This window comes from Rosa chinensis, chromosome 2, assembly GCF_002994745.2.
Source record: "Rosa chinensis cultivar Old Blush chromosome 2, RchiOBHm-V2, whole genome shotgun sequence".
NCBI lineage: Eukaryota > Viridiplantae > Streptophyta > Magnoliopsida > Rosales > Rosaceae > Rosa > Rosa chinensis.
In genome coordinates, this window is record NC_037089.1 from 50668341 (window position 1) to 50680846 (window position 12506).

The following is a 12506-nucleotide window of genomic DNA, read 5'->3' on the forward strand; positions in this document are numbered from 1 at the left end:
AGGCAATTTGCTTGCCAATCCACTGTTCACACTTTAAATTTGAATAATTCATTAATTCAAAATAGTTTTAAACTTATGATTTAATTAATTAAATAATTATAATGAGATTAATCATACAATATTAATCTAAAAAAGTTAATGAATAAATTTCAACGACCAAAATATTGAGTTTCGAGGAAATATCGATGGTCCTGAAAACCGAAATTTCGACGGAAATATCGTGGATATATCGATTTCGGTAAATAATCAAGAAAAATAACTGAAATTTGAAGTAAAATATGGAAATTTTAAGTGAAACTTTTGAATATGTTTGTTTTATCAATTATCTGCTATATAGGAAAAGAAAACCTTAAATAAACATTGTTATATAGTGAGTTGTAATAATTTAAGATGAAACAGTAAATGCTGAATTGCTGACCTCTTAAAATTTTTGAAATAAACATCTTTTTTTTTTTATGGCTGGAAACTCAATGGGAGGCTAGGCCATCACGCTTGATATACATTCTTTGTACATATCATACATTACACCTTGAATTACATGAGTAACTTAGAACCACGTAGAAGTCCTATGAGGTAAAAAATCTTCACTATCTTCATCATCTCTATTAATTTGTAGAGTCTTGAGTGTATTGTGAAGAATAATCATTAAATGATAACTCCGTGCTCCCATGCAGGATCACGTCTACTTTCGCCACTAGCCATTGTATTTTCTTATCAAAATTTCTGCTCGTAATTAATTCAGTAAAGTTAAATCCTAAACCCAAAATCCTAAAAACTATGTTATTATACTTTACTAATCTCCTATATAATGTAGGAGTGTATTGAGATAATGTAGGCATGTATTAAGATATCAAATATTAAAAGTAGTAAATGTTATTAATTAGAACAATAAAATAAACAATAAGAACCAAATGGTTAATAATATTAACTTATTACTTACCAAAATTATAGAGTAAAGAAGTAGTAGATGAAAGAAGAAAGAAACTCTGTTTTTTTCTGTGCAAGGAATGAGTGGAACCCTATACCCTATTTATAGAAGTTAAAAATTGAAATGCTGTTGTAAAATTTTTGAACATTTGGTAATTAAAATTCAAAATGTAATTGATTTTTCTATGTTAATTATTAATTGTACATGTACCTAAGTTTTCATATTCGTAGGCAAAATAAATATATATTAGAATGTTACAAAGATAAACACAAGTGCAGGTGCAACAGAGTTGGCCGAGGCTCTCAAAGAGCAATGAAGTGACCAAGGTTTGAGTCTTGGTCACTTTGTTGATTTTTTTGATTGGAATTTTAGGCCAACTATATGTAGCCACGTGATGATGATGTTGCATGTGACTGATGTGAGAAAGGGTGGTAGAGTGGTGTTGACTTTGCATGTGACTGATATGAGAAAGGGTGGTGGGAAAGGGTGGTAGAGTGGTGTTGACTTTGCATGTGACTGATGTGAGAAAGGGTGGTAGAGTGGGAAGAGTCGGAAGGTTCCGGAATTACACAAAATTTGGCAATTTTTTCTCGATATTTCGGGAAATTTCAAAAATATCCGTCGAAATATTCTTGGAAGGTCATGGAAATATTGTCCATAAAAAAAATGAAAATATCGGCGAAATATCACTGATAATTTCTATTTTTTAGTCCTTGATAAATTTAAATAAATGAAGAACAAATGGATGAAGAGGTAAAATTTTCAGAAATTTAGTGTGAGAAATTAAGGTGAGGGAATTGGTATTTATAGAATTTTAAAAATAAATTTAAGATTTTTTTTTTTACCTTCAAATTTTTTTTTAGGGTGAAAAAAAAGGTTATGGTTGTCATTTAATTGCAGCAGTTAGATTGAATGATCCAACAGTTTTTTGAATCAAGCCCATGGGACCGAATAATATATTCATCACAAACCAAAATAGGCCGTTACATACCCTTCCGCTGTTATTTAAGGACATAGGCAGACAAGAAGATAGTTGTAATACCCAGTGTACATAGAAATAGACCTACTTATTAGACATTCAAAACGTAGAGATAGCGGAGATCCTCCTTTGGTACTACGTCAGAGGCGCTAGAGATCGAGGTTCCTAATACAAGGAAATTATTAATGAATTTAGATAAAACTAAAACATAGGTTGGGCCAAGGGCAAAGCCCTAGTCCAAATTAAAGGCACAATGGGGTATCAGAGGAGAAAGCCCATGCGTGAAAATTCAACAATCAAAATCGAGATTTTTAAAATAATTTGCACCTGCAAATTCAAATTCAAATCAAATCAAATGAAAAACGCGAATTATTAGGGAGACAATGAAGCAGAGGCTTGGAGATCCAAGCAGGAGCATGAGAACGTGAGGCAAAGTTGACGGCGTTCGAATCTACACTGAGAAATCAATTCAAAAGCTCACTGAGCAAGCCAAAACGACAAACAAAACCCCGCTTTGAGTTCTAATAGTCTCACTGAAAGTCCAAAACTGAAACCAAACAAAATGGAAGTTCCGTCCAAATTCCGAATACTCCGAAACCAAAACAAAGAATTTTAGGGCTCCAAAATGAGAATCGGAAGCAAACAGAGCCGGAATTGAAGAAAAATCGAGAAGGAGAGAGGTACTACCTGAGTCAGCTCTGGGTGGACAGAGTCCAAGTTGGCATCGTTGAGGCTTTGCAGGAGGAACTGAATCTGGTTTGCAGTGGTCTGCGAAAACTTCAGCATCGAGGAGACGATGAAGCCTGGCAGAGGGAGATAGGGTTTGCTGAGAAAGAGAGCGTCGTGCCAGCGATCGCCGGAATCAGCGGCGGAGATCAACATGTGATATGTGATCAAGGAAAGAGAGAGAGCGCCATGCCGGTGGTCGTGGGAATCGGAGGCAGAGATCAAGACGTGATCTGTGATCAAGGAAAGAGAGGGAGAGAGAGAGCGCCGTGCTGGTGGTCGCCCGAATTGGAGACGGAGACCAAAGACGTGAAAATCTATGGTCGAGGAGAGAGAGACACTGTGATCAGGTAGAGAGAGAGAGAGAGAGATTTGTGATGTAAGGCTGATGGAATTGGGTTTCTTAAGTGAGAGGGTAAAATTGTCAGGTTGAAAATAATTTAAAGCTACAAGTGGCGTTATGTATACAAAAAAAAAATAAGGTGGCTTTATGACTAATTAAAGATTCAAAAGATCACTTGTGTGTAATTTTCTATTAGAAAAACGAAAATGGGGAAATGTTGGAGAGAGGAATCGAGTGTGTATGGTGTAGTTAGAGGAAAGATTGATGGTGAAGACTGAAGTATGGAAATGCTGCATGGCATGGGCTTGATAAGAGGGAAAATCTAGCTCGGTTTCGATTCCTTGGAAAGCCATCAATTTCTTTTTTAGGTAGAACACGATGAGAACAGAGAAAAACCACAACTGTATCTGTATGCAAATAGAGACCGAGCAGCCTCTGGGTACTACAAGATTTCAGTACATAAATCGTTTATCTCAGATGGTTTAATTGTTTGTTTACTTCTATATAAAAACAATAAAAGTTAAGAGCATCTACAACAGACTAGCTAAATTTAATTTTTAGCTATATATAATTATTTTTAAAGCGAAATTCAACTCCAACAAACTAGCTATAGTTAAGTTAAATTTAACTTTAACTCAAATGACTAGTCATATTTAGCTAGAGAATCATGCATAGCTAAAGGAAAAGTTATATTTCTCTCTCCTCTTTTGTCCACATGTTAGTTTACAATTTATCAGAGAAATTTTAAATACACACCCCCAATTACTTAATACACACCCCATTCTCAATACACCACTCATTTAATTTACCCTTATAATATTTTACTAAATACACAACCCATAGTATCTAAAATACCCTTAATCTAAAAATCATGAAATATTATATTATTTGACTATATTAAGGCTACTATTCATACTAGGTTGACGTTTTGTAAATGCCCATATTGATTACTTATGTTAAATATTGGGAACTCCTTAAAAATTTATTACTGTTCCCTTCAAATATTTAAAAATGAGAATAATAAACAAGATGAAGAACACACACCTCAACAGTGTGTTTGGATGAAGGAAAAAGAGATGATATTTAAAATCAAAATAAGCAGTTCATAATTTCTTAACATGAATTATCTCATTTGACATTCTATACTTGGAAATTATGAATTTCTCTATGGAAAGAAATGAATGAATTGATTGTCCGAATTCTTCACTTCAATTTCCATCAAAATATGTATCATTTCGAATTTCCTTACAAAAGTTTACTTGTTGTTGAAGGAAAATCAAATTTAGTGTGCCTTATCAAACTAGGAGTAGGAATAGGAGATAAGGTTCTAGATTTCCCAATCCTACACGGATTGATATTCCTTGTAACATTAGAACTAGTACTTTGTAATCCCTATATATAGGGCTCCTATTCTCAATAATATGATGACAATTCTCTCAAATCTATTTTCCTAAAACACGTTATCAGCACGAGCTTTAACCACAAAACAAAAAACCAAAACAGAAAAATCTTCAAAAACCCGAAATCTTCTTCATCACCGCAGCTCCTAGCCCATGCTAGCCTCACCTGCGTGCCTGCCCCTGCCCACGCATCCCTGCTGCCCCTGCAGCACCGCTGCAAGTCTGCTGCCCCTGCAGCACCAACACACACCAACTGCATCCTTCATCTTTCCTGTGCACGTCCGTCTACTTGAAAGCCTCGAAACATCTAGTTCGGAAGCTCAGATCGAAAAACTTTCTTCATCAAAGTTGTTCGTCTCTGTCTCTTCCATCTAACCTCCGAATTTCAGCCTTATCGGAGTTATATTGAGATCTGTACACCAATCGAAGTACAAGCTGTTCAGAACAGAATCTGCTCCGAATTTTCAACAAGTAAGTTTTTAAATTAAAGTTCCTGTTTTCCGAATTTTAATTTCTCCTTCTTTTTCTTCCGGGACTTGCAACCTCCCTTCTTCTACATCCCACCTTTCTTATAACGTGGGTTCGATTCTTGAAAAGCAGAATCATGGGGATTCACGCAATTAACGAACTAAGAGCGTTCGTAAGACTTCGGACTAAGAGCGTCCGTAAGCATCGATTTAACGAACTAAGAGCGTTCGTAAGCTACGGACTAAGAGCATTCGTGAGAATCTATTTTGACCATTCAAACATCATTGTTTCGGTCTAATCCAAATTTCTTGGAAATCAATTTCTTGGTAGCATTACTGCTCAGAAATCTCATATTAGTTTTCGTGGAAGCATTGACTTCGAAACTAATACATTCTTGCTTTCCTTTTTAGGATGTAAGACTTGAACGAGCTCGATTTTACTCCATTGGATTCTACAGGCACGGAATTTTCATGTGGACTCAAAATGTTGAGCTCCACCTAATTGCCCTTGATTTATTGCCTACAATCCAAGAGTCTTATTCTAAAAGAACCACTCAAGGCCCTCAAACTGAGATAGATAATTCCAGGGCATTTACCCTGATGAAGACCCACATGAAGATGGCCTTCCAGTTTGAGTACATGAATGAGGATAACACTAACAACCTTTGGGTTGCGCCTCGTGAACGTTTTAGTAACATTCACAATTTTCCGGACTTTGAAGCATAATGGAATAATATCCGCTTTTGTAAACTTTGAAAGAGTTATGAAATATTGTTCGGAGGCTCTCTACATCATATTATTGATGCATGATTGTGAAAAACACAAAAGAACAAATTGATTGAGAAGACCCTAACATGACCATAGGAGTCATGACGTTGAGGATATAGGGTTGGACACCATGGCGCCACTTTTGGCCATGGTTGCACTATTCCAACGCCATTGGTCCTAGGGACCATATGTATTGTGTCAATACATCTCAATCAAGAGAGCATCCTCTTCATGGTATTTTATGGAGTACCTGATCAATGGTAATCAAGATATCGAGCTATAAAAGACTTTAAATCTGGCGATAAAAATAGTATGCCGCATATTTTTATTTAGAATAGTCTTTTAATTTCCAAGAATTATGTAATGGCAATTATGCCTTAATCAATAAAATGACTTATTGGATTATCTCTTTTCCTCTAGGCGTACTCAATTAAGTATGATGTCTAGGAAAGTAATTGAGATTAGTGGTACTTAAGAGAGCTTCGCTCCACCGACATCTCTCTCTACTTCCCTGGTCATATTTTATTGGAATTACCGAACGAATTGAGTGACTACAATTTGTCTAATGTTTGATTTTACTTTGGATTAGATTATGGTCACGAAACTTTGATATAATCATTGGCTATTATTAATAAAGTATCGATTACTTAAAAGATATAAGAGCCAATGGTTTTCATGGGGAAACGCATTGTGAGAATGGACATGAGTTCCTTTGCATCACGTCTAATGACTACCGAAATAAAAGAGTCTTAGAGAAACTTATGTGTCGATCTAGTGGGTTATATGAAACCACTATTCGAATAATTGAATCCAATCATGTTATTAGGGATGATTTATGAGATTCTGACACATATAGGCTTTGGCACGACCGTTTGGGACATCCAAGTCGTGATATGATGATCCGTATATTAAAGACTTCACACGGACATCCATTTTTCAGAACGAAAAGAAGTAAAAGTTGGTTTTTGGACACCGAATGAGTCCCTGCGCTTCACGGCGCCGTTCACCCCCATATCCGGCCACCCTTGGCTGGCGCCGCCATCCCCCTGCGGCATCAGGGTGGCATTGACGCCACCAAGGCTCCTTCATCTCCAAATTTTACTTCTAAAGTCAATTGTGAGTTCGTGGCTCAACCAAAATTCTCATTGGTTGTTTCTAAAGCCCATCATTCGTTCTGCAAAGCCTGCTCTTTAGCAAAATTAGGATCGAGACCATCCTATGCAAAGGACACTAAAGAAAATATACCATTCTTGCAAAGAATCCAAGTGATATTTGTGGACCTATTCAACCACCATGCGGACCATTTCGATATTTTATGGTGTTGGTTAATGCATCGACACGCTGGTCACATGTCATGCTATTGTCCACTAGGAACGCTGCATTTGCTAAACTCCTCGCCCAGATTATTAAGTTAAGGGCTCACCACCCTGATCATCCTATTAAATTAGACAATGCTGGGGAATTTACATAAAAGAATTTTGATGATTATTGCATGTCCATTGGGATTGAAGTTGAACATCCAGTTCCTCATGTTCACACCCAAAATGGTCTCACAGAAGCCGCCATTAAACTACTATAAATGGTTGCTAGGGCATTGGTAATACGCACCAATCTCCCTATTTCTGCTTGGGGCTATGCAATATTGCATGCAGCTGTGCTTATTCGTCGGAGGCCCACTGCCACTCAACCTTTTTCTGCGTCCCAGATGGTGACTGGGTATGAGCCTGATGTCTCACACTTATGCATATTTGGGTGTGCAGTTTATGTGCCAATTGCGCCGCCACAGCGTACTAAAATGAGTCCTTAACGACGATTAGGCATTTATGTTGGATATGATTCTCCAACAATTGTCCCCTATTTAGAACCCTTGACAGGCGATCTCTTTACCGCAAGATTTGCGGATTGTCACTTCGATGAGACAGTCTTCCCGTCATTAGGGGGAGATAAGAACATATATGTTCAACAGGAACGACAGGAATTGTCATGGTCTGTCCCCACTCTGTCTCATCTTGATCCCCGAACCGCACAGTCCGAAATTGAAGTGCGAATAATTCTCGATCTTCAGAACGTAGCAGAATCGATGCCTGATGCATTTTCTGATATCGCTAAAGTGATGAGATCACACATACCTGCTGCAAATGTGCCTGCAAGGATTGATGTCCCTAAAATTAGAGGACATGACGCCACCTCAAGGGCACTTGAGCATGGCGCCAACGTCCACAGTGGTAGTGACGTTGTGGCTAGGCCCACGGCTCCTGCCAGTAAGAGCGGGAGGCCAATAGGTTCGATGGATTCTCGCCCAAGAAAGAAAGCGAGTTTGGCACAAAATAATCCATCTCATGAGAACATTCCGGATTATGGTTATGTCCAAGAGACATCATTGAGGGACGCTCCAATGTCAGAACCAACTCTAGAGAATAGAGAGATCTCCATGAATTACACTAGTGTACATGAGATGATGGATAGAAATTCTATGGCAATTGATGATGCATTTGCATATCATGTTGCAAAAGGAATCATAGAATATGATGATGTCGAACCTTGCTCTGTCGAAGAATGTCAACGAAGAGCGGATTGGCCTAAATGGAAAGATGCGATCCAGGCTGAATTGGATTCACTAGCAAAGAGACAGGTATTTGGGCCCATAACGCAGACACCCCCAGATGTAAAACCTGTTGGCCATAAATGGGTCTTTGTTAGAAAGCGTAATCAGAAAAATGAGGTGGTTAGATATAAAGCTCGCCTCGTGGCGCAAGGTTTCTCACAACGCCCTGGAATCGACTACGAGGAGACATATTCTCCCGTAATGGACGTTATAACGTTCCACTGCCTTGTCAGTTTGGTAGTTTCAGAAAACCTTGACATGCAGCTTATGGATGTGGTTACAGCATATCTCTATGGAGATCTAGATTCAGATATATATATGAAGGTTCCAGATGGACTTCAATTACCCAAATCAAGTGGCTCTAAACCACGGAGCGCGTTTTCAATAAGATTAAAACGGTCACTATATGGATTAAAACAATCCAAACAGATGTGGTATAACCGTCTAAGTGACTACTTGATTGGGAAGGGATATAATAACAACGAAATATGCCCATGCGTGTTCATTAAAAGAACAAGTTCCGAATTTGCAATCGTAGCAGTTTATGTCGATGACATGAACCTAATTGGAACTCTAGATGAGTTAAAGGAAACTGCTAAATACTTGAAATCCGAATTTGAGATGAAAGATCTTGGGAAAACACGGTTCTGTCTCGGTTTAGAAATGGAGCACCGTAGTGATGGGATTTTGATCCATCAAGTCTGCATATACTCAGAAAATTCTAAGGCGCTTTAATGAAGATAAAGCAAAGCCTGTGAGTACTCCCATGATCGGTCATAGTCTTGAACCCGGAAAAGATCCGTTTCGTCCAAAGGATGAGGACGAAGAAGCATTAGAGGCCGAAGTGCCCTATTTAAGTGCAATAGGCGCATTATTGTACTTAGCTCAATGCACAAGACCGGACATCTCCTTCGCAGTGAACTTGTTAGCTAGACATAGCTCTGCGCCAACACGCCGCCATTGGATTGGTGTAAAGACAATCTTTTGATACCTGAGAGGTACGATTGATATGGGCCTATTTTATCCCTACAGAGAGAAGAGGAAAGATGGAAGAATGGGATCGGACCCCATTAGGCATGGAGCCACCGTCCACCATGACAAATTGGCCGGCCATGTTGCCGCCAATGCCGCCACCACCACCAAGGGTGGTCGGCCTCACCCTATCCCCCTTGATCAAAATGACAATGATGGTTTGATGGGTTTTGCTGATGCAGGGTACCTCTCTGACTCTCACAAAGGTCGCTCCCAAACGGGTTATGTCTTTACCATGGGAAGCACTGCGATATCTTGGAGGTCTACAAAGCAGACCCTTGTTGCTACTTCCTCAAATCATGCAGAGATTATTGCTCTACATGAAGCCGTACGTGAATGTATATGACTAAGGTCAATAATTAGACATATCCGAGGAAGTTGTGGTTTGAAGTCTACCACAGATGAACCTACATGCATTTATGAGGATAATGCAGCTTATATTGAACAAATGAAGTTAGGTTTCATCAAGGGCGACAACACCAAGCATATATCGCCTAAGTTCTTCTATAATCAGCAACAACAATCACTTTTAAAGATTGAAGTGAATCAAATCCGATCAGAGGATAATGTAGCGGACTTATTCACTAAGTCGCTACCTAAATCCACCTTTGAGAAACATGTGAAGAGCATCGGATTGAGAAAGTTATCCGAACTCCCATGATTGTAGCAATCAGGGGGAGATATCGACATCAGGAGGAGTCATGATGTCTACATGTTTGATTTCGAAGAGTAGAAGACGTGTTGTACTCTTTTTCTCCTCCTTGAGCGTGTTTTTGTCCCACAGGGTTTTTTTTCACTCGAGCAAGGTTTTTAACGAGGCAACGGATGAAGCGTCACCACCAAGTTCACAAGGGGGAGTGTTGAAGGAAAATCAAGTTTAGTGTGCCTTATCAAACTAGGAGTAGGAATAGGAGAGAAGGTTCTAGATTTCCCAATCCTACACGGATTGGTATTCCTTGTAACATTAGAACTAGTACTTTGTAATCGCTATATATAGGGCTCCTATTCTCAATAATATGATGACAATTCTCTCAAATCTATTTTCCTAAAACACTTGTCTTATTTTATTAGTTTCCAAAACAAGGTCATTTTCGTTTTCAATAATTTTTTTTTTTAAATCTTCTTAATTTATTACACATTTCAAATTCTAAATAAATACAACCAAACAATGGAAATTGCAATTTATGGAATTCTAATTGATGGAGTGGTAGATTCCATCGTTTTAAAATTTCTCAACAATTTATAATTATTTCATCCAAACAAGACATAATTGAAGATTGTTGAGAGAGATATTAAGAATTCATGTCAATGGTCGAAATTGATATGATGAAAGTGTGGAGAAGAAAGATGTATTACAGCTAGGGTTGTCCATTCCGACACGACCCGATAACACGACTCGAAACCCGCACGAAATAAAGCGGGTTGAACCAGCACTATTAAAAAGCGGGTCGGTCGTGGGTCAACCCGCCATGACCCATTTAATAAATGGGTCGGCTAGGGGTCAACCTGCCAACACGAAGTGAATCCGTATAACCTGATTATACTATAGTTATTCTTAAAATTTTAGACATTGGGAGTATTTGATCATAGGATTAGATAATTTGAAATATTTTGCTTTATAATTATTGGATTCAATTATTTATGAATATATAAAATTATTTATATTATTCGTCTTGTGGAGTTTTTAGTGAATTTAATCAATTTATGCATTTTTTTTAGTTAAATGGGTCGCATTATTAACTCTTAAATAAATCATTTTGTCTAACACGACACGACCTATTTGTTAAATGGGTTAAGCGGGTTGGAAACGAGTAACCCGTTTAATAAATAGGTTGAGTTTGAGTTTAAATTTTTGACACGATTATTAAATGGGTTGGGTTTGGGTTTGTATCTTACGACATGACAAATACCTTAACCCGACACGACCCATTGACAGCCCTAATTACAGCGTCCAGAGTTTAGAAGAAGAGACGTAAAAAAGAATATAGGCGTGATTGAATTTTTTTCTTCTTCTAATATATAGATGTCCATTTTGGACATTTAACCTACCTATAAAATTTGATTTAAAATATAAAATAATAGAGATGTGTATTAAGTAATTAGGGGTGTGTATTTAAAATTTCTCTTCGATAAAATATAGTATATTATTTATAAATAGTTACTACTGTTGGAGCAACATCGGTAAATCAATAATTATATTTAACAGATTTAGCTAATAATTCCTACCGTTGGAGATGCTCTAACAGTGTTAAGTTTTTATTAATGAAAAAACATATTAGCAAGACCGAATGGGGCTAGGAGTTTCGGGGACAGGTGATTTCCTCCCCGTTGTCCTGAACCAGGAGCGTGGAATGCATTCAACACTTGCCGCTGACCATAAATTTACTTTCAATTTCCTTGTCGTTAAGGATTTCAACCCTCTTGATAGACAAGCTTATCAACTTGAGGGCTAGGGATCAAACAAGTTCATAAACAAAGTACAGCACGTATTAGCCAAACTTCTCTTCCATGTAACTATCTTACAAATAACAGGGAGCAATAGAGAGAGCTAACATGTGCAGAAACAAAATACAATACATATTAGTCAAACTTCATGACAATGATAATTTTAAGCACCAAACCAAAAGGTAAAAAGCGAGCATAAATAAAATTTCTGGCACACATGTAAATGGTTTTGTTTCACCTAAAGAAAATGAAGCTGCAAATTAAGAAGCAATAACATAGGCCCTTCAAATTAAAGAAACAAAAAAGGAAATCATCACTGGAGAAGATATACGAGTTGCTTTTTCAGCTTATATCACAATCAGGTGCGGAGCCACGTGGGGACTCAGTGGGTCCCGTGCCCTACTCAATTTTATATTTTTTTTATTTCTGTACATGAAAACGAAGATAAATAGCTTGGAGTTCATAATGAACCATTGTCAGTCGACTTGGTGTAGTGGCAAAGTATGTATGGTTTTTGGGTTTATGGTCCCACGTTCAAAACATGCATGCTGGGAAGTTATTTTTTCAATTGTTTTCTTTTCCTTTTGAGAACATTAACTGAGGTTTTTCTTGTAGTTTTAAAGTTAAGAATAGATTATGTGGGAAGTTATTTTTTCAATTGTTTTCTTTTTCTTCTGAGAATAATTTTCTTGTAGTTTTAAAGTTAAGAATAGATTATGTCTCTATAATGAGAAATTGTCTAATATTTAATGCTATAAATTTTATTCATAAGGTATATAATTTTAAGAAAAATATTAATCTTCCCGTAATTTT